General features: G+C 40.1%; 1 long non-coding RNA gene across 1 annotated transcript; it reads left to right on the forward strand.

Annotated features, from left to right (window-relative positions):
* The first annotated feature begins 82 nt into the window (after window positions 1-82).
* LOC144583812 (uncharacterized) lies at window positions 83-23,114 on the forward strand. Its single transcript, XR_013537773.1, has 2 exons — window positions 83-12,648; window positions 15,049-23,114. It is a non-coding gene; the product is annotated as an uncharacterized LOC144583812 (long non-coding RNA).
* The last annotated feature ends 318 nt before the right edge of the window (window positions 23,115-23,432 follow it).

Consider the following 23,432-nt stretch of genomic DNA (forward strand, 5'->3'; position numbering starts at 1 on the left):
TATTCAAAGAAAAAAAACTAACAGCCTAGCAGTCTGAGCTCCTGCCAACCAGTCTAGTAGCTAAGGAGGATCGAAACTGTAGTCAAACGACATCTAAGGGCGCCTCAGTTCTTCACTCCTATTCTAGAATGTTCAAGCAGTTGTATTTGGGGACTGCAGGCTGTGCATGTGTGTATGTTTGCTTTCAATCTCCTCAGTCCTTAGAGTTCCAACTGGTTTGTTAGAAAAGGTGTGATTAAGTGACCAATGCTTTCTCCTTACAAGAAAACCGACATACACCTCATGGGTGCCAAAGAAATGAAGAATGTGAAAAATGGGATGCTTCTCAGCGACCTGTTACATTAGAAGACCCTTCATACCAGAGCAGACTATTTGTCCATCGGCCTCAGTCCTCTTGATCGGCTGCTGCTCACTTTTGCAAGACCTGCTACCAAATCCCTCCAACAGGAGACACTGGGAATTGAACTTCAGCCTCCATAGGTAAAGTTAAAGGTTCCCCTTGACAATTTTTGTCCAGTCGTGTTCGACTCAAGGGGGTGGTGCTCATCCCCGTTTCCAAGCCATAGAGCCAGCGTTTGTCCGAAGACAATCTTCCGTGGTCACATGGCCAGTGTGACTTAGACACGGAACGCTGTTACCTTCCCACCGAAGTGGTCCCTATTTATCTACTTGCATTTGCATGCTTTCGAACCACTAGGTTGGTGGGAGCTGGGACAAGCGATGGGAGCTCACTCCATCGCGTGGATTCGATCTTACGACTGCTTGGTCTTCTGACCCTGCAGCACAGGCTTCTGCGGTTTAGCCTTCAGCGCCACCACGTCCCTCTCTCACTCCACTACTAAAGGATTACCCTCTATTCTAAGTGTGGGGAATCTTTGGCCTTGGGGCCAAATACAGCCCTCAGAGATTTCCTGGGGGCCACTCCTCCTCCCCCATGATATCACTGCTTGACTATTTCCCCAACTTTTGAACAGGTTTTTCCCAGAGATTGAGAGAAAGCAGCACTTTCTTGGATTACAACTTCCAGAATTCCTCAAAAGCCATGGGCATAAGCCATGCTGGCTAGGGGATTCTGGGTCCTTTAGTCCCCAAAAGTAACATTTCTAAACTTCAGTTGTTCCTCCTTCTATAAAATACTGGAATATAAACTGCCAATAATTTATCTGAAATTGATTTCAGCCCTTATATATTAGGGTACATATTTTCATCTTAGTTGTATTTAAAAAAAGCACCAGCAGCCTTCACCGTACACAATACCAGTGTATTAAAGATTATTTTCTTGCATGACATTTTAGGAAACAGTCCACAATTTCACAGCCCAGCCTGTTGGAATTCAGAGGGCATAAGATTGGCATTAAACTGAAAGCATCTTAATCCCTCTGTAAGCATCAAAGCATGCTAAGAAAGAAACATTATGTCTTTGACTAGGTTTGAAAGAAATAACACAGGCAGCAGTCAGAAGAGCGACGTAATTAGGATAACTGGCTTGCAAATACTGCATTTCTTACATCCTGAATTCTGTTAGCCAGTGATTGTAAATGTTGTTGATGATAAAGAAACACAAGCACACAAGACTTTTGCAGTTTGCAAAATCACAGTTCAACTTACTGTACAAAATATATTTTCTGTAGACCTGTATATTCACTTAGCTCTATAAGGTTTGCTTCCTCCTGAAAGGTTGTTAAGGCTGAAGTTTCATAGTGCAATTTGAGGTATGTCTCCAAGACAATTTTTTTACAATCGGTAATCCTAAATATCTTGTGTGGTGTAGTGGGTAGAGTGATGGATTAGGACGCAGGAGGCTTTGGTTCCCTGCCATGGATACTCATTGGGGTTGTGGAACTCGTAAAACCATTCCTTAAATATCTCAGTTACTTTGAAAGTCTACTATACCCTGATTCTGACTTGATGGAACATAAAAACAACAATCCCAAAGATATTTGTTTATGCTTCCCCCCTCCCCCCGCTAGTTTTCCATTTCAGATTTTCACCTGAGTTGGCTATTTCTGTCTATTCAGTCAACAGGTTCTGGGTTAATGACCTTCAGCTCATGGCTCCAGCTGGCTAACCAGCCTCAAGAGGAGTCCTTAGATAACCTGAGGCAATGTTGACAAAGAGCCATTCTTGCATATTCTCACAGTCAGTAACTGCAGCAATTTTATAAAACACACATGCACACACCCAAATACGTCTGAGGTAGAAAGTACCAGTTTTGCAGCACGGCTGAGTCTTCTGGTTGCAAAGGCACATGTTGGCCTGGCTGTAGAGACTCAGACAGCAGTTAAGGGAAAACCACTCTGTACATGCTCAGAGGTGGTTTATTTTACTTGTGAACAATTCCATGAAAATAAGTTGCCATGGTTCTCTTCCTGCCCATAGGATTGTTATTATTCGGTATACAACAGTAGCCGAAATGCTGTTGTTAGCTGAGTAAATCACAGTAGAGTAGGCCCATTGAATCAATGAAGATTCAATGAATCAACTCCTCTATAAGCTCCATTGGTTCAAATTAGTGAAATTTACTACACTAAGCAAAAGTGCTTAGGCTAGGGTCTGTGTTCTTATCCTGTAACAGTGACTGCAAAAACAAAACAAAACGAAAACCAAACGAAAACTGAGACTGTGGGACCAAGGGAAAGAATGTGTACCTCTTGCCCTCCCAGTTACTTGAATTTCAAAGGACAGCCCCATTTGATCCTACAGTAGGGGCATCACTAGAAATGCAAACAGCAGAGAAAATTGGTTGGGGCTGTGGCAAGAAATGTGTCCTTCTTTGGGTCCATCATGAGAAGACAGGATTCTCTGGAAAAGACAATAATACTGGCTTGCAAGAGCTGAGCAGGGCAGTTGAGGGCACGATATTTTGGAGATGGCTCATTCATAGGACGCCATGTGTTGCAGGCAACTTGATAGCACATTAAAAACAATGACAAGAAAGGGAAGAGATAACCTCCCTTCCCACCCATCTACCCCATTTCAAAGCTGTTCAGCCTTGCCATTTAATAACATAATCATGCACGTGAATTGCATCCCACAATGAATGTCGCACCTACTCTGCCCAGCATTTATCAGTTCCACTGAGGGGGTGCTGTTATTCTTTGACCCTGTCAGTATGGCCTTTTTTTTTTTTTTTTTTTTTTTTGCTGTACCACATTTATCCTTTTGGAGGCCAGATCCGGCTTCATTGGATTTTGCTTGTTATTTACACACTGTAGTAATTTGCATTGCATTGATAATTGAAATTTGTGGACTCTTATAATCCCTTCCCTGATGGAGTTTGAAGCGGAGCAACGGGAAATGCAAACCTTTGGTTAATGCCATGACTGTTAACACAACACTGTTTAATTGCAATTCTTTTGCTTCATTATCAGAATCGGCAATGCTGGTGATGAAGGATATTTTCCTGTATTTAGACAGGGCTCTTCATAAAACATAGGGGTAAAATCATAGACCATGTGTTGGGGTGTGTGGGGGAGATGGCAATGTTACTTCCTCGTCCAATTTGTAATATTTTGCAGTTACTTTAAAAAAGTTGAAGGCATTTTTATAGGATAAGACAGGTTCCCCCCCTTTATTTCTTGCCATCTTATTAATTCTTAGTGGTGAGGGGTGTATTATTTGCTTCCACTTTTCCTATTTTTTTATTTTCAAGGTCATACTCCATTAGAGGACAAAAACACAAACATCAACAGCATAAAAACCTTTATCAGAACCCAAGATTTTGCGAGTCAGTCAAGAAGCTTTGTAAAACCCTTCCTCCTTCCAATATTACATGTTATATTAACCCCCCCACCTTCTTCCGAAAGCAAAATGGTCATTTGTATTTTGAGATGTGTTGTTGTAATTCACCTCAGTTCCTTTTGAGGAGAAAGGTGGGGCATAAATATTTTAAATAGTTAGATAGGTAAGTAAATAATATCCCTCATGTGGGCCAAGTTAAATTTCAGAGAATGTGGGAAATGTAATTCTAGAAGTAATGGAAACCTTCATTTCAAAACTTATGAGATGATTATGTCTGGGGTGGGATCTTTGTATGTTTGTGAGCAGGACATTAATTCAGCATTCACTTAAAAAACAGTTCTTGCATAACAAATAATAAGTTTTACTGTTATCTGGCTACGACTTATTTCCTATTGATTAGTAGGAAAGATGATGCCAACATGATAGAGATGAGCTATTTATTCTGGCGTCTGCTTCTCCATGTTTGGGGCCAGCTCCTTAGTTTCTGACTTCCAAAGGGCCTTTGCGTCCCTCCATATACCTCTGCCCCCCTTGAACTCTATTGCTGTGCTAATTCATTAAGAAAGGCTTGGCTTGCTGCCATTGTAAGCGTGTAACCAGAGAGAATGGTTCTCTGTACTTTGTTCTAAAGATACTTCTGTGATCTTATTAGGCTTTGAGACCTAATTGCTCAGCCAATTAAGGTCAACCAGGGCCTCTTTAGTCCATATGAAACCATCCAGAAACAGAGGCTGGAAAGAGAAAGATGCACAGCAGAAGGGTGCTCAAGAGTAAACACAATAATTTGTTTTGTTGCTTAGCCTCCTAAAGAGCATCCAGGAAGGAGAGCAGAGCCAGAATACTGACTGACATACAGCATCAGCTTTATTCCTACAGGTAGGTTTCACGAACCTGCAGTGTGAAGTGGTGGCGCATGATGACCACCTTGTCGTTAGCAAATTCCTTCTCATTTCACTTGAGTTATTCACTCGAGGCCTAGCGTACATTCTAACTAATGCTGCATTAGGAACATAAATAAAAATAAAAATATATTCTTTGAAAAAATAAGCAGGACTGGATCTATGTTGGCGTGGGTTCAGAAGATGGCCTTCTCATCATATCTGTGGGGGCCCCGTTACACTAGGTTACAGGTAGTCCCAACTCTTTCTACTTGCCTCTTCATCCTGTACAACTCTGGCAGGATCTTCTTCCACACAGCTGGGAAAGAGAAAAAGATGAGGAGACAAAAGTGGCTCAAGCATGTGGACAGAGCAAAACAGCCGATGAGGAGGACAAGTGACACTGGAGACCTGGTATGACAGTGGCAACTGCCACCTGATGCTTCTGGGTATTGTTTTCACACCTGCACACACAAGGTTTTGCTGTAATTCCACTGACATTTCTTGCTGCAACAACAGATTAAGGCAGCAGATTAACAATGGTGTGATAGTAAATTTAGAAATCCAGGAACTCAAAATGACAATCTGCATAAATGCATTTTGGGGATGCACTTTGGCACTTCAATGGCTTAGTTTTGATAGTCTGGATCAAAATCTGGAGTTGCTCTTTGGAAATCAGAGCCACCAGCTTCCACTGTGTACCCATAGGCAAACCTTTCATGAGCTCAGATGGAATGTGTCTGTGTTGTTATTTACCCTCATAGTAAATAAATATGAACTACAGTTATACTATGTACTACAACTCCCATAATTCTCCAGCCAGCTCAAGTAATACTGCCACACACCCAATGCCTTTTGGACTACAACTCCCAAAGTATAAACCAGGGAGTTGTACTCTGAAACATCTGGAAAGCAGCAGGCTGGGAGATGGCTGACCCATAATAATGAAATTGATTCTATCATCTACGTATTCATTTATTTTTCATTTATTGTACTTTTTTTGTTCCCTGTCCTGTACTGCAGCCAGTTCTCTCTGCTCAGCAGGGATGGGCAGGGGGAATCAATGTCAAGATAATTACTTCGAATGTCAGAAGATGAAAGAAACCCTATTCCAAGACAATTTAAAAATCAATAGATTTGAAGAATCTTCCAACAAGATGTTGCTGGTTTCTCTTTTGTTTTTTAATCTATGAAGTTATGGTGTGGCTTGCCATCTATTTTGCCATCCTAATTATACTTCCTCTTGAAATCTAGTTTTAATGACCACAGTAGTTATTAAGGACTGTAAGAGTCATCACAATTGCTGGGATGTCACCTGTGCTGTCAGGAGTACCCAGAGCTTAGAGGTAACTTGTTGTAAATAAGTTACTTGTAATTAATTCCTTTTTGTAATAGTAGTGGTATAACTGCATTACATTATTGTAACTCAATGGCCAGCACGAGGGCAATGAAGTCATTTACAGTAGCAGATTGTTGCCCATTAAAGAACTCCTGGTTTGATTCCTCACTGCTTAAATCCAATCTCTTTGTGTGCATGTTGGGAGGCTTTGTGCACAACCCCAAATCAAAGCACGAATTCTTTAATTCTCAGCCATATCTTTAATGCAAGAATCTCAAAGGATTGTGGACTCTTCACCTCTGTCACAATTAAAAATACAACAGCAATAAATTGCATAATTGTTATTTTCATGACATTCAAAATAAGCTACTTGAGGTAGCCACTTCACTTTGCCTAATGACTGGAATGGCCCTCTGACATACGCATGGACAGACCAGCGATTAAATGCTGAACTGGAGGGAGATGGCGCAATTATACAAATGAGACAAGTTTTTCAGACTGGTAGATCAGCCAAGACCAGCGCTCCCTGATCATGATGGGTGTTGCAGTTCTATAGTTCAGGAAACCACCAGCTTGTGGAAATCTGGCTGGGAGGAAAAGCTTTACAGGGACTGGCATTTCTCTGTGGTTTTGGGTAATCAGCTATAAAGCTCCAGGCTGAAGCATCAGCCAACAGCTTTAAGGTTAAGCAATCCGAGTTAGAGGGCATCTTTCCCCAGCACAGATGGCTTTGATCGGCTGGCTGAATGCTTGGACCAGTGGAGCCACAGAAAGCTTGGTGTGGAAGGATAGTGGGGGCCTTAAGTCGTGAACTTCTGCAGCAATTTGTGAAGCTCTCACTTGAAAATCCCATTCAGATGAGCAATCCATTTTCAAGGACCCAGCTGCAAATTTGATATGCTTAGTTCTGACAGCAAATCACGTCGGTTTGTGAGCTGAAAGGGCAGATGCGACCATTCATTCAGATGATTCTCTCTTTAGCTCCTGATTTATTCTTTTTCTAGAAAAGTCCCTTTTGGAAATCCTGGATATCTGCTGGGGGATCACTTCTGAAAATTTCAAGAGCGATGAACCAATGATCTGTGTTGTCATCAGACAACTTCTGATGTACCCCTCACCCTTTCAGCAACTTTTTGATCTTCTGCTAAGTTCCTTTTGGCTGCCTGTTGTCTCATCAATATTTTACCGCTGCTCTACCTATATGTGGGTTTGTGATTTTATGTTTAACCATTGGTGGATTAAAATAAAAGGGAACCATGTGATCAATACAAAATACAAATGAAAGAACAGGTGATACCTTTATAGACCACTAAATCATCAAACAATGTACGAGCTTTTGTGGATCAAGACCCTTTTGTCCGGCTTCCACTCGTATGAAGAACTTGAAGTCCAAAAGTTTTTGGCGAGATGGATTTCACCAGGCATGTCTTTCTTAGATATAATTCAGGAAGGATGCAGGCAGCATTTGAGTTGTTGTTTTAAAGTTATAGCTGAGGCAGCAGTGAATCGGATATCACACCCCAGTAAGTGGATTGCTCAATGTTCAACATCTTCAATGTTGTATTATTTATGGCAAGCCTAATATGGTTTCCAAGGTGTATTAGATGTTCAATGAGTGGTTTACCATTTGAAGCCCTCACTGGTGAGGTTCACGGCCAAGTAGGGATTTGAACTCAGGGCTCCTTTGGCTCTCATGTGCGAAAAAATAATAATCTACATGGAAATGGAAATGAACAGGCAACCTGAAAGAACACTCTCAACATGCCAAGGCTCTAAGCACCCACTTGGAACTGGTATTCAAGAAGGCAACCTGGCTCTGTAGACAACTCAATGTTTGCTTTAGGACACACCGCTTCCCTGCATGTATGTCTTGGCATGATTGTAGGAAATCAGAGAATCACAGAATAACTGAATTGAAAGGAATCTATAAGGCCATCGAGTCCAATCCCCTACTCAATGCAGGAGTCCACATCAAAGCAGGTCTGACAGATGATTGTCCAATTTTCTTTTGAATGCCTCCAGCATTCAGGAAATATGCCTCTCAGCACTGAGTTTGTTCGAGATCCTTAAGCAGGTGATAGCTCTTTTTTGCCTAACTTTTTCCACATCCTTTAAGGCCATTAAACCTGTCTTTTCTCGCAGGAATGCTTTCGTTTCTCCGTGGCCTTACTGAACCAACGTTTTTCATTGTTCTGTTCAAGGAAGAGCCCAACATTTGAACATGCAGGGGGATGGTTTTTGTTTTTGATTTTTTTAAAAAAAGCAGAAGTACTCCGTCAGACACCAACAGCACACAGACACACAATTTGCTCCTTGCTTAAAACCTTTATCAGTAACCATTCCTGCAGCCAGTAGTTTTTAACAGCAGTATAGCGATGTTTTTAAAACAGAATGAATTCGCCTAAGAACGTTAGGCGAATAAAAACGTTATCTTTCTGTTCCCGCTGCCTTATTAAACAACTGCTGCTAAATGTGGTGCATTTCAAATACTAGGAGCAGTAGCGTACTGAGGGGAAAGTCCCACGAGGATAGTAAGGTGGGATCACAATGCTTGCACATGTGTTACTAATATTGCACAAGCAGTGATCTCCATAAAAAAAGAGAAAAACCCACCACTGCTTGCACAGCTGCAATGCTTCCACAGGACAAATGATCCTGCATTATTAGAATGGCCGGACTTTCAAAACAGCAAAAACCCTGGGACACTGGCCTCTTTTTTCCCTATGTTGGATGTTTTTGAGGTTTTTACCTACACATGCTGTTGTCAGCCCCCTTTTAATGCCTGATTTATCTAATACATATAATATGTCTAATCGTTTCCATTTTTCCAAGTGCCCCATCAGCTTCCAACTGCACAGCCCTCCCCGGCTGTGCAAACAAAACACGGGCTAATGGGAATTGTAGTCTAACCTACTTACCATGCAGTAGGTTGGAAGATTATATAAAATATATAAATAATGGACCCAACTGCAAATACAGCTGACGTTCAAGCCTTCGTGCCGTTCATTCAAGAATGCCGAGAACTTTGTCATCTGATTTTAGTGCAGCAGTTTTGTGAATGAAAGATACTAAGGTACATTTCTTACCACGTCAGTCCCGAAGCTGACACCACCCTAACAAATAATTACCCAAAGCAGTTCCAGAAATGACAGATTTGACACTTACTGAGAGTCTGGCCAGTTTGTTTTTTAAAGTAATGACAAGAGATCGTGGCAATGCCAAAATGCAAAATCTAAAAGCTGTACAGGGAAGGGAACAATTTCATGAGTTCTTTCACCTGAGAGGATAACACTGATAGTACCACTGGATGTCGCTGTTGCACCACGGCTTAGGACTGGCAGTGTCAGGGTGTCACACAGCGATAAACGCATTTTCTAACAAATGACCTCATTCAAGATTTACTGGCTTGCTTGTTTTTGCTGGCTGCACACAGGCAATTGTTTCTATCCAGAATGTATTTTATGAGAGTGTGTCTGCGGATACATTCCTATCATTTCCCCACTCCACTGTTTCTCCCAACACTCGGACCAGAACAGTAGATTTCTCTGATTAAACCGGATACTCATGGCATCAATGTTTGTGCACCTTCTCCACTCCGCTCCCTTCTGGAATTGTTTGGAAAAACACTTCCAGTCACAATACTGGATGATTCCTAACACCATTCCCAGCACAGAGAAGTAGTAATGGACAATGATGGGCATCAGCAGACAGATTTATTTTCCTTTTAACTCAAAATAAATAACTGTCGTGTCAATATATTATAGCAGTTGATGTTAGCCTAGGACTTGGGAAGACTGAGTTCTGTTCTCTACTGAGACATAGAATACTGTGCTCTATCCTCTGTTGTTGAACTGCTAGACAGTTCAGTAGTTTAGGTCTCTGGCTGCGGAGTCGAAGTTTGGGAGTTCGATTCCCCACTATGCCTCCTTGACAGGGGCTAGACTTGGTGATCCATAAGGTCCCTTCCAGCTCTGTAGTTGGAAGATGATTGTAAAATTCATGGACGTCTTTTCTATCTCTTTGATAAAACCTGCCTCACAGGTTGTTGTGAGGATACAGTAGGGAGGAAACGAACCACGTACCTCAGGTCATTAAGGGAGAAGCAGGACATAACAGTAGTTGATAAACAAACAAAAGGCGAGATGTTTCTCCTCATTCGGGCAACTGTATCCTGGGGTAGGATGGGGAGAATTTGAATGTATTTATGGCTTGTCACAACACATTACATTTGTGAAGTCTTCAAAAAAAGCCTATGGGCACTTATCCTGGAAATAAGCTTTTCCTGATTCAAGGTGTGGCTACACCGCAAGGGAAATGCCGATTAACGTGGGCTCTTTTGATGTGAAGTCACACAGGGGCATTTAACTACCTGCCACATTTTATCTGCAGTCTTCCTTTCCTTAATGTATATGCCAGTTACCCACGAAGTTTCCCTTTTTGTTCATCTCCAGTGAACAAAAATAAATGTTGGTGTGTAAAAAGCATTTAAAAATTGACAAATAATAAGGGCATCCAATAAATATGTAATTGAAATTGTTAATCAGTGCAACTTCGTATAAAATAGAAATAAAGTGATCTAACCCAACAATGCAATACTAAGAGGAGAGCAAATACAGCAGCACATAAATAATAATGATAATAATACAGGATAATGAATTATATGCAAGGCCAAATAAATGTTCATTCCATCATGGAATAATAGTATACCTGGAGAGTGTCTGTTTTTTAATGTAAACAGTCAGTAATTAAAGCTATTTTCAGGTGGAGAGCAGGGAGATTTACATTCATGCTATGAAACAAACTGAGCGGGAACACAAAAGTCTCTGTGCCCCTAACAGTGCTTTCAAGGTAAGTGAAATATCTAAGGAGTGGCTTTACCAGTCCAATTCCTGCTCCCCATGAGTTTCCATGGCTGAGTGAGGATTCAAAGCCAGGTCTTCTGAGTCCTAGTCCACACTATCCAGTGTACACTTGGAGGCTGCTAAGACCTGTACACCCAATTGTGTGTCCTTGCTTCTGAGATGAGTGTGCTACAACTGTGACTAAGGACTGATAATGCTGGGCTTCACCCTAACTAGACTTTGTGATACGTTGTTGTATATTTAGCTACGGTTGTGTGTCTTAAGGGAAGACAATGGTACGCAGAAACCAGAATTGGTGATACTGAATCAAAACTGAATAATAGCATACTCCTAGACATCGAACTCTGCCCTGGGTGTGGGCCCAAGGGTGACACAAAGAAGAATAATTAGTGATTGAAGAGAAGCATGGGAATGCCCATCGCATATCACTGTCCTTTCCAATAAAAGAACAAAATGGAACATCTGAGCTGGTATTGGGAGGCACCAATTCAGTCCCTAATGCAAGGGAAAAGGGAGAAGGAACAAAGTTGGCTTCCCAACTAAAGCAGGTGGGGAAAGATCTCCTAAGTGCTTTGGCTAGGGACCTCAAGATGTCCCAGGTGTGGCCAAGCCTCTTGATAACATTTGATCTTTAAAGGGCTCAAGGTGGGTAGTCTGTCCCCTTCACATAGCTGAGTATTTTGGCTTCATGCTCTCCTTGAAAGCCCTAGAATTCTTGAGTTGGCTCATTTGGAAATATGGGTACTAAACTAGATAGAAACCTTTGATCTTCTAATGTAGCAAAGCAGTTCTTATATTAACAGTGCCCAAAAGCTAATCAAGATCTAGGGAAAACTGATGATCTGATATCTTAATAACAATAAATAGGTGTCAACAGTAGATATTAAAGGGAAATCTCCTAATTTTGTTTTCCTTTGTATTTCAAAGTGATCGGACCTCAAATTTCTTCCATCCTGAATAAGAAGAAATTTATTATTCGTGGTAAATTCTTAAAAAACGAACTAAAACCCTTCTGATACCTGTCCAAATCAAGTATGTACAATTTTGCCAGCATGTAGACTTCATACCCGCATGACAAAGTAACCTGATGCACTGTTTACGTACTAATATGTTTGAGTGTACAGGAGTTCCAAGCTTAAATTTAGGAATTAAATATTAAAAAACCTTGGCTTGGACAGATGAAATGAGCAGTCTAGTTTTCTTCTGTGCTCCTTTTATTTCCTTTTTTTAAAAAAAAAACACAACTCCTTCTATTCTGAATATTTAAAAAAATTAAGAATGCAGATAAACTTTTGGTTTTTTGTAAAAGAAAAAGGAACTGAAATGATACTTTCATTTACACTTGTATTCACCTTCAGAAAAACTCAAGGTCAGTACTATTGCTAAGTGTACCCTCAACACCTTGCTCAGCAGAGTTGTTCCTATTATCCATTAGAAATATCTGATATTATCGTCAATGGACTTACTGCTCTGAGCATTGTCTTCTCTTTGTGCATACAAAAATCTTTGTGTGGAGACAGAACCAGTTCCTTTGTAACACAAAACGGACTAGGAGATACAATTTTGTGCCCTGTTTTGCACATTCTCTCTCCACTGCCATCCTTGGTCATCTTTTCTATTTCAATTTATTTATTCCAAATGTTGCATGCACTGAGTCATTCTGCCTCCTCTCCGCCTTTCCTTGTAACATCTTTTTAAAAAACATTTCTATGCAATTAATTTTTTGTTGTTGTTGGCTTCTAGGAGATCAACAGGTGTGCAGTGATTGACACAACTCTGATAGGCACCATCTGCTTGCAGCTGATAACGTAATCCTAAAGGCTGCTGGGTAATATCTTTCCTTGCTTAAAAGGCAGCAGCTTAATCTATTTGGAAGACGTGAGAGGAGGGGGTTGAGGAGGGGGGAAAGAAAAGAAACCTTGACGCTAACATTGTGATTGTCAGGAATAACTCGACAGAAACAATGCTTGAATAGCACAGCGGGAGAGGGTTCAAAAAATCTGCTTTTTCCAGTTCGAAGGATGAGTCACCGAAATGCATAGTTTTTCCTTCTTGGAAAAATGAAAAGGATGGGAGATGTATTCACTGAACAAAAAGATACAAGCAGCAAAAGTAATGATAGCTCCTCCTTGCTTCTCTTCTTGTTTCTCGGCTGCCACATTTTGCAATCTTTGGGGTCCTTTTCAAGGAGAAAGGTGCAGTAAAAATATTTTCAACAAATAAACTAATCTTTAGCCATTGAAGGAAAATCCTAGCATGGGCAACGGGGTGGGGTGGGGATACGTAATTAATAATAATCGTGTGCTTTCAAGTCAATTTTGACTTATGTCAGCCTTTTCCAGGGTTTTCTAGTAGAGAAGATGACACAGAACTGGTTTACCATTCCATTATTCTGGGGGTGCTCTGAGACTGTGCAGTTTGCCCAAGGCCACACAGTCTGGCTTTACTCCTAGGAGGCACAGTGGGGAATTGAACTCCCAACATCTGACTCCACAACCAAATACCTAAACCACTAAGCTAGCTGGGGGATATGTACGGGTGCTTATAGTGTCTATAGGCTCGAGATATAGGTAAATATATGCTCAGATCCCAAACCACTGAGCATAAATGGAAGTCTCCGAACAGCCTCCTCGTGTTTAATTAGCAGAAGTGGCTTTAAGAGATCTGTTATTTCCTTAGGATTTTGGCTCTGGAGTGACAAGAAATAACACCACCGAGCAAAAAAGTTATGATTTTGCAGTCGTCTGCATCCAATGTGACCCTCCTCATTTTCCAAAGGATGAAAATTTTTACTGGTTCCCATTTTTTTCAACTATTATTGACTCACCTCACTCTGAATTGGCTTTGCTTGCTCTCAGTGAAATCAGCTGGTACTCATTCAGCACAACTGGCTTTATATTTTGCAATGCAGCAAGCTCTTGTTTACAATAATATTTTTCCCCTAAGAGAAGTGATTATAATTGTATGTGTATCTCCTTGCCTGATGTTGGCAAGCTAAATATATATATGATTCCTAAAACATGCTGCAGTCTTTGGATTAATAAGACTGGGTTGGTTTCTCATCTCAGGGGTTTTCAAATAGGGTGGAATGCCTGTATCGTATCCCATCCCTCTTTCTCAGATGCGTTCTTGCCAGGCCAGTTGCTGAGTGGCTAGAAATATCTCTGCTGTGGACATGGTTGCACACATGTGTTTGAAATGTACATGGGATTAAAGCTTTTACGTGCATCCCCTTTTCTGCTCCTGGATAATTTTCAAAGATAACTTTGCAGCTTTCTTGCCATTCTTGCAAGACTGACTTTCCAGCCCATCAGCTGTTTCTAGGAAGAGCATGAGGCTCATCCAGACTGATTTTAGTTTCCTGCCAGGAACCCATATGGTGCTGTGTGCTAAGAGGCACCTAGAAGATGGAAGCAGAGCAAGTAGACAAAACGTTGCTGTCTGTCTGTCTGTCTGTCTGTCTGTCTGTCTGTCTGTCTGTCTGTCTGTCTGTCTGTCTGTTTGTTTCGACTTACAGGCCACCCCGTAGAGCAAGCATTCTCTGGGCAGTGCACAAGGGGTGCAGCTGGCAATCAACGGAAGTTGATAAAAAGCACTCTTGGCCCCTGTAGAGATTTACACCCCCATAGAAAGAGCTGGGTCCAAGCGTACACCCAAACTGCAATCCTGATCCTTCAGAGGGGATGTATCCCCATCAAGACCAAGAAAATGTCCCTCTAACCACGCTGACAGTCCTCCCAACAATAGGATATCCATTTTATTTGGATTCAGTTTCAGTTCATAGGCCTTCGTCCAGTCCATTATCACCCCCATACTGTGCTCAAGGACCTGTACTGTCCTTTTAAGGAGAACAGTGAAATGAAAATATTTTAAGCAAGCAAGCAAGCAAGCAAGCAAACAAACAAACAAACAAACAAACAGGTCTGGGGCCTGGGCAGCTCACTCCTTTGGGCTGACACCTGTCAGGTCCAAAGAATCACATCTGTGTTAACTTAATTTGAGGTTCCAATCTTTGGATGCAGAATTTTTCATCTTCTTCCCTGTACTCCCAGCCTGTTAAAGTTACCTCTGACAGTTTGGCCCGTATGATGCTATTCAGAACACATCTATTGCTATCTGGTTGTTAGAATTCATAAGCATGCAGATACTGAAAGCAATGCTGCTACAATGATGGAAAATAATTAATGTAAAACCCATTTCTCCTATTTTGCCTGTTATTTCTAAACAGAAAAGAAAAGCTACCAAGAATAGCAGCCAGCCATTTAGCCCAGTCACCAGAATGAGCTATTCATTATTTGCAAGCCAGCATATTCTGTACATATGCGACGTTGGTGTGGTGTATGGACATATGTGGATGCAGTCAGCTCATACAGTAAATGCATTGGCTACCAGTCTTCCCTCTTTATGGCTTTAAGTGCAGTTACAGTGCCATCTTCTGGAAAACCGGAAATATTATTTTTACTGTGAATATTTCCATGAGCGCTACATTCTCCTTTGCTTGTTTGGAGACACAGTTATCCATTGTTTGGAACTGAGAGATGTAGAAAATTTCCTGAACACGTACGGCCGAATTTCACAGTTTCAGTGGCTCTGAAGTATGATTTGCTTCTGGAGCATCTTCTAGGCTCACGGAAATTTGCAAAAATGAAAATACAGTATGATACAGAACAGTGCAAGGCAATGTAAGCCCTAAACACACTGGAAGTGGCTAGTAGTCCCTTTGAAAAAAGGCCAGTGGGAAGATGGACAGTGTGAGATTGTGTATCTGACTGTCTTTCAAATTTTATTTACTTGATTCTTTATTGCATTTCTGTGACACTTTCCCCCCTGGTACCGAGTGACTTAAAGAGCGAATAGTTGTTCGTGCAGAGTTTCAGAAATGGCAGTTCATCAGTTTTTCTCTGGAAAAAGAAGCCAGAAAAGGAAAAAGGAAGAGAAAAGAGAGGGAGTGAGAGCAAGCCATGAAGATACAGTGGACCCTCTACTTAAGGAATTAATCTGTATTGGAATGGTGGCTGCAAGTCGAAAAGTCTGTAAGTCGAATCTCCATTGACCTACAATGCACTGAAAACCGATCCATAACCAGTGGTTTTTATTCTATTTTTATTCCATTTTGGTTTTTTTCTGGTCTGTAAGTCGATGCTCTGGCTGCAAGTCGAATCTAAATTTTGTGGCCAGAGAAGTCTGTAACTCGAAAAGTCTGTAAGTCGAGCCGTCTGTAAGTCGAGGGTCCACTGTAAATGGAGCCCCAAAAACAGCTGGGGGGGGGAGAGGGCATGTGGCCTCAAAGTATACCTAATGCACAAAGTGCTTTTTCTCACATAATTAAGCGGTTGGGTTTTGATTCCATAGGTTTTGCACCAAGAGGCAAAACATCTTGCTAGGGTAGACATCTCCATTCAGGAAGTGGTTCTGGCAGCAACCCCCTTCACAAATTAAGCCCTGCACGTGTTTGCTTTATATAATTCAGAGAACGATGGTTTTTTTGACATGCTAAGAAGATAGGGACAAATTGTACATTATAGATAGCCCACTTTTGGAAGAGGGAGTTCCTTAAATGCTGAGAAAATTTGAACGTCGCAAGAGGAAATTTTCACACTTTCTGTCATTTTCAAATCAGCTTTTTTTGTGATTGGGAGGAAAACACAGTCATTGCTGGCAAATATCACTGCAGGACTCCCTGAATCATGTCTCTGGAACACTAGAGGATTTTAGCTAAGAGCTATGATTTAACTTAGGGTGTGATCACACAGTGACATTTTTTCTCAGTGATGGTTAGCAAAGAATGCACCACGTTGAACCACATTCTCAACTTTCAAGCTTGGTCATTTAAGATTTGCTAACTGTCCTCACAATTTTAGCAGAGTCTCTTGTCCCCCACCTGCCATCTCTCAACGAGGTGTATGCTTTATCTTTGTAATTAACTACTCCAAGTTGCAAAACAAACTGTTGGGAGTAAGAAATTAATCTTGGAAGTTTGATACTGGAGTCGAGAAGCAAAAGTGAAAAGAGGGGAAAGAATCCTGCGGATTAAATGATAAAATTTCTTGGTCCTGAGAGAGATATATTCACACAGAAAGCAATTTGAGTAATTACATTATGAACAATTATGGCCAGATGGGAAGCTAAAAGGTAAAATTTCATAAAGGTCAATGAAGAATAATAATACAAGATGCTTGGGCTCTTATGGTTTATATAGAGAGCTTAAATATGACTGAATCTATAGTGATTATATAGATAAAATGAGATTTACAATGTTTCTTTACCTGTTAAAGTGGGGATCTTTTAGAAATATATTGAGCTGGCCTAGAGCTTCTATGTGGGGAGGTGTGCATGGCTAAGCTACCTTTATGATGAAATTAGAATTGCTTATGATGAGTACTGGTTAGAGGTGAATGCAGGTGAAAGAATATATCGAGACTATATAGATAGCACTTTAAAAGCCAGTAAAAGGAATGAAAGCAATGAATTCCTAGATTCACAAGGCTATAAATAATTAAAAATCCCTGATTTATACATGGAGCAAAGAAATATAATAAAAATGGGGAAGTTACTTGTTGAATGTCTTAAAAGGTAGATAAATATAGGTAATGCTCAAATTAGATTACATATTCTGATCACAACTGTTTAGAAGGTATTGAGGATGAGTTAGAAATATGAAGATACTAAGTAACTTGTGAACTATAGTTGATCTATGCAACTAAGAATGGCTTGAATATAAGATCAATACAGGCTTAAGATTATATATTAGACAATTTAAGTATGTTAATCTTTAGGGTTTATGTAGTCAGAATTATATATTAAATGGATATGGCCTAAAGATGCTTAGTAGGGCAATATGGTTTATGTAGTCAGGTTTATATGTTAGATGGATATATTCTCCCCGTATATATGTTTTTGTGTTTGTTTTTTATGTTTGTCTGTGTTTAATAAAAAAATAAAAAAGAGATAACCCCCACCCCCACCCCAAAAAAGAAGAAGACAAAACAAAAGCAAGACTTGGAACAATATGAACCCATTTTGGTCTTTTTTAATCGCTGTGATCCTTTACTGTTATACTTTGTTTATTGCGCTTTAATGTCATTGCTTTTAAACTCTGTGAGTTTAAGCTTTGAAACACTAGATACTGTGGGCCTCGGAATGGGAGAGAAAAAAAGACTGTAAAATATTTTCCAATGAATACAATAAACAAATCAGCTCCTTCCTTCCATTTTTTTTTCTTTTTGGGTGACTCAATGAACAGCCACACAGACCTCTAAACACTGCGTCATCTGCTTAAATGCTACTGCATATTCATTTATTCCCACATTAATGCAATAGGTTTTCTGGATGCTTCCAATTTTAATGCCAAATGATTTTTTTTTTACAACTTAAGCAAACAAGCAGGGAACTGCAAATAGTTCCCCCCCCTTTTTTAATGAACTCTGTAATATGAAGTCATTTGCTTTCTTCAAATTCTTTTACTTTCTTAAATCAAACCATGTGACCTTCTAATGATACATTGGATTTGCTGATCAGAATACAGATGAAAGGGACTGACTGGGGAGAGACAGACCCCCACAGTAGACAAGATGGGGTGCAGTTGCTAGAAAGTCATAGCAAGGTACTGAAAGACTACGTAAGTGGTGCATTAATCAGACTGTTCCGCTCATCTTTCTTACAGACAATCTCCAAATCTAAAATAGCTCTCTAGAAGTAACAAAAGTCTATCTAAACACAAACGCAGGGACTAGATCTGACAACAAACTCAGAACCTGTCCACACTGGCATATAGTTTTGATATAGGGTTCCCTGGTAGCACAGTTTGGCATTATCCACTTATGTTTCTACTTAAAGCGTTCCTTCCTTCCCCTCTAAGAGCCAGCCCATATCTTTGTGGCACAGAGCTAGGACATGTAGTCTTTTTGAGATGATTCATTGAGATGCAAAATAGCTCTTTGTTCTGCCTTCTTGGACAGGCACCAAGAGTTAAAACAGATTGCACTGAAGGTCAGGTCTTTTCAAGCACCGTCTGGATCAGACCAAATTTCACACTCTGGACAGGCCCTCAGATGTTAGTTCTGTCCCTTTTCCAGCATTGCTACAGGATCTAATGTCAGCTGTTCTATAAAGGACTGTCCCCATCTTTCTCTATATATCTCATGACAGCCAACAAAGCCCTAGTAGTCTGCAATAACAAGCAGGTCACTCTATGTGCAGAAACATAAATGGGTATAAGTCTGACATTAAAAAGGATAACACCAGAAAATCAAGGTGTCCCAGGGCACTCTACTATTGATCACATTTCAACAAGAAGTCAACAAAAGAAGGTTTCAGTGTGAAACTGTTGGACAAAAACTTACAGTATTAGCAAATTCAACTCCATGCAGTTCAGATTTAATTGAAATTCTAGGCTACCTTCTTAATTGATAAAGTAAAGCTGGAGAGACCATATTATTCCAATGACTGATGTTAGTTTAATTTGGGTGAGCTCAGGACAAAAATGTCACAGAGGCCTATGGCTAACCTCTTGCATTTGCTGGCCTTTCCCCCCTCACTGTTTACAAATGTTTCCCACTATCCCATCTCTACAGACAGAGGAGAGCACCAGGCAGCTGACAAAGGAGGCTCTAATCCAAGAAAGCCAGAGCCACAATAAAGCTGTTAGTCTGTAAAGCTGTTCCTAGATATAAAAAGTCTGACAAAGTTGGCTTCATAATTGAGCCTCCCAAGTGGATAATGCCTCTCTGAGGAAGCATGGCTTCCACTGCAGTGAAGGAGGCAGTGCTTAAGCGCCTACATATCATTTTAAAGAAACAAATTTAGATTCTTTGATTCTGGATAATTATTGTCCAATATCTAATGAATGATCATAGAGTCAGAAAAGTGGGGAGAGTAGTGTTTTTGTTACCATAGGTGGTCCTGGATGATACAAACAGAGCTTGATAAAGGTGCTTTTTTAAAACCACTGTATATTTTTTTTTAAAAGTTACTTTTCCAAGCACTGTCTACAAGCTGCATTTGTTGTTTATTCTAATCTACAATGACTGAAATCTGTTGCTTAGCATAATGTGTTAAAACTACAGTGGATCCACTAAATCAACAGTGCCTATAAAGGAATTGACTCACCAGCCTCCCTATGGTCGTACTCTAGTTGTGACATACTATGCTAACCAAGAGGATTTCACACAATATGTGTTGCTATTGTAAAACTATCTAGTTCTATGGGGCTGTCTATGGGTATGTCCTTCTTTTACCCAAGAAGGTATGCACTTGTAAAGGAAGCCTATGCTTATTTCTCAAAGATCAACCACAGAACAAAGCAAGGTAATTTGCAAAGTATGGGAGATGTGAAAAGTTCCTGCTGTGACAATTAGATGTCTTTGGAGCAATTAAGGAATCCTCTGTTCTGTTTGTGTGCTATTTGTAACATATAGTTTGGACCTTGTTTAACATACAGATGAGTTATGGGGTGGGGTTGGGGCTTAAAGGGTTGAGTCAAGTCTCAGATATGTAATAATGAAAGATTTTTGTATCTATAGATGCTTGAAGATGTCCTATATTTAGAGACATGTTCCATAAGGAAGAGGGGGGAAACTGGCTTTGTCAGACCCACCTGCACAAACATAGAGAGTTTCTCTAGGAAATGGAGCCCAAAGGAAAGGCTAGTTCTCTTTGGATTCCTCCTTCTCCACTTCCTCCTCCTCTGGTTCACTCTCTAGACAGAAGGTTTGGGTTTCCTGCATCCAGGGGAGAGAAACCACCCTCATGCCCCCTCCTTTTAATATTTTCAGACCATGGATGAGTGAATCGATGGATGCTGATCCCATGGATAAGGGGGTCCTTCTGTATATTTTTTAAATGATGAAGTTCTCAGAACTGGTCATTAGAGGGAGCCAAAGACGATGCTATGTATAGTATTTGCTACAGAAATATATTCCCAGGATATCATTACCAGGACTGTCCATCAGAGGGAGCCAGAGACCATGCTATGTATAGCATTCACTATCTTTACAAAGTACTTTATAACGTGTTTTTCGGGATCCATGGTGGGGGCTTGGAATGGGTCCTACTGTATTTTAAGCTTTCAAACTTGGCTTTTTTTAAAAAAAAATGTGTATTCAAATGATATTTTAATAATGTCATAAAAACAGTCACCCACACATGAGACACATTTGTCCGGACAGTCACTACAATGTTACATTAAACAATTGTTTCATTACATAAATAAATGTACCACTAGACATTTGCTATAGTAGAATAGAATTTTAATGGTATTTAGCTTTCTTCTGCAAATAGCCCTGTCTCTCTCTGGTGGATGAGGAGAAAAGGAAGTTACATTCCCATTTTAAAGGGTTATTTTATTTTGTATTATCTGCAGCCATTTAATCAGTTTTTAGAATTATCCCTAGATTCCAATATTCATCAAGGAAGGCATTAACACTGTGTTTAACATTCAAATGAGACATCTGCTACCTCTCAGATTTAGTTCAAAGTATGCCAAGAACTGTCTAATATTTGCATCTCAGAGGAACCAAAATCTATACAAATATAAAAAGAGTAAAATATGTGTTACTAGCCAAGTCAATCATATGTACTTTTCCCTTACTACAGAGGCCTCTTGAGAGCTACTATTTTTCAATGCAAACTGAGATAGGACAGATTCATAGGGCCATATTTTAAGAGATTAGAAAGGGAAGAAATTCATAGAAATAGTTTCTAACAACACTGTAACTTTGCGCCTTTCTCAGGATTGCAGTCCTATATCCAGTTTCCTGGAAGTAAGCTGCATTGTTCTTATAAATCTAGGAAACAGCTGACTTTTCAGTATGCATAGGTTTACTCCATTTGTTTCCAAGAAAGAGAGGCATCTTCTGGTAATTAAAACCACATTTTCAAATGAGATGTAAAATGAAGGCTATGAATGGCAATCTCCGGAATTTGCTTTCATTGCTGGCCCAGAGACAGAAAAGAAATTATCAGAGGTAAAACCTGAATTTTATGATGAAAATGTACATTGTCATGATGAAAATATGGTTTTCAGCATGACAACATTCATAGCCACACCTGAGAAGGGAGAAATTCTAAAAATATGCACAAATGTGTTTTTCCATATCCAGCAGTTCTAGCAGTTTTCAAATCCATCAGAAGCAGGGCTTTTTGTAAAGCTAATGGTTCTTTATTGCCTACTTATGTTCAAGTCAACTTCAAAGACTTTGCAAGCAAACAGGGATAGATCAGAATAATGTATTGTTGATAGGAAAAAAAAACCGTCCTTTCTCCATGTTCTGTGAGGACTGCAGCAAAGGGGAAAGTCTGAAGAGGATGGCAGATTACATCATTGCTTGCCTTAGTCTCACCAAGAGACAGATAAAAATATCTTACAGACTAGCCTATATGACAGAGTCAGTTCTGAAGCTGAGTCTGGAATAAATCTTAAACAGATGGGAGGAGCACATGACCCTCTTGACAGTGTGGTTTCTAACAAAAATATTTGCAATATATAATGCTGTTTTGAAAGCCACTGAATACATTGTTTTGGATCCAAGATTAATCATATTTAGAGCAGGCCCACTGAGGTTGATGAGAGTTAAATTAATTCACTGATTTCAAAGGTAATCTGCTCTAATCATGATTACATCTGGCTCCAACGCAACAATAATAAAAATTAACAACTAATAAGAATCAGCAGCTACAGACAGTAAAACAACAGACAGGCCTGTAAGGCCAGTAAAACCAAGTAAATAACCTGAGAAAATAAATTTCTATCCACATTTAGGGACGAATAAGAAGGTAGTAAAGGAGGAGTGGAGCAAAAGACATGTTTTCCTCCTCAAATGATGAATCAGCACACTGAAATCTTTTGTGTACTCAGTGATGTATTTTCAAAAGAAGGTAAGGAACAGGATGAAATTTAGATTACTGAAAGCACTGAATATCAGGTTCAGATACTGGAAGGGTTAAAGGCCAAACACCACCTTAGAAGCTTTGTAAGAAGGATAAAAACAGACATTAAAGACAGCCCGTGAACAGAAGTGGAAAATCCTTAACAAATGAAAGCATCTTAGTGTCTCAGCAGGAGCTTCTCTCCCCTCGGAATATAGGCAAATTAGCTTGCATTGTTTGGTGACTGGTTTCAGGCCTTAATCACAGGTTTCCTCATCAGCACCATCCCAAAGACTGCCTCAGTTATTGCTTTGCAACATTAATTTAATAGCTAATCTGCCCAGCTGTAATATAGTGAAGTCAGAACTTGCTGGGTTGAAGCACCTGGGTTATCTGAGTAACCAAGACTAGGACTTTTTAGACTTCCCTGTTTCTCTGAGTTTAGCTGTAATCCTTTGCTGGGACAAAAAATTAATTTCCCCAGGAACAATATCCTGTTACAGGGTATACCTGTGATAGTGGAAAGTATTTGAGTGCATGTTGGTCTTGAAAGGCACAATTAAGAGATGTTGACTTTACAAAAGATATGGATACAGTGGTGCCTCAATTTACGAACTTAATCTGTCCCAGAAGATGTTCGTAAGTCAAATCAGCATTTCCCATAGGAATGCATTGAAAACCGATTAATCCATCTGGTGATGTCCATGTGTAGAGTCGCCTCTTGTGTTGTTAGAAAAAAGTGTTTGT

Source organism: Pogona vitticeps, chromosome 6 (genome assembly GCF_051106095.1).
Source record: "Pogona vitticeps strain Pit_001003342236 chromosome 6, PviZW2.1, whole genome shotgun sequence".
Taxonomy (NCBI): Eukaryota; Metazoa; Chordata; class Lepidosauria; order Squamata; family Agamidae; genus Pogona; species Pogona vitticeps.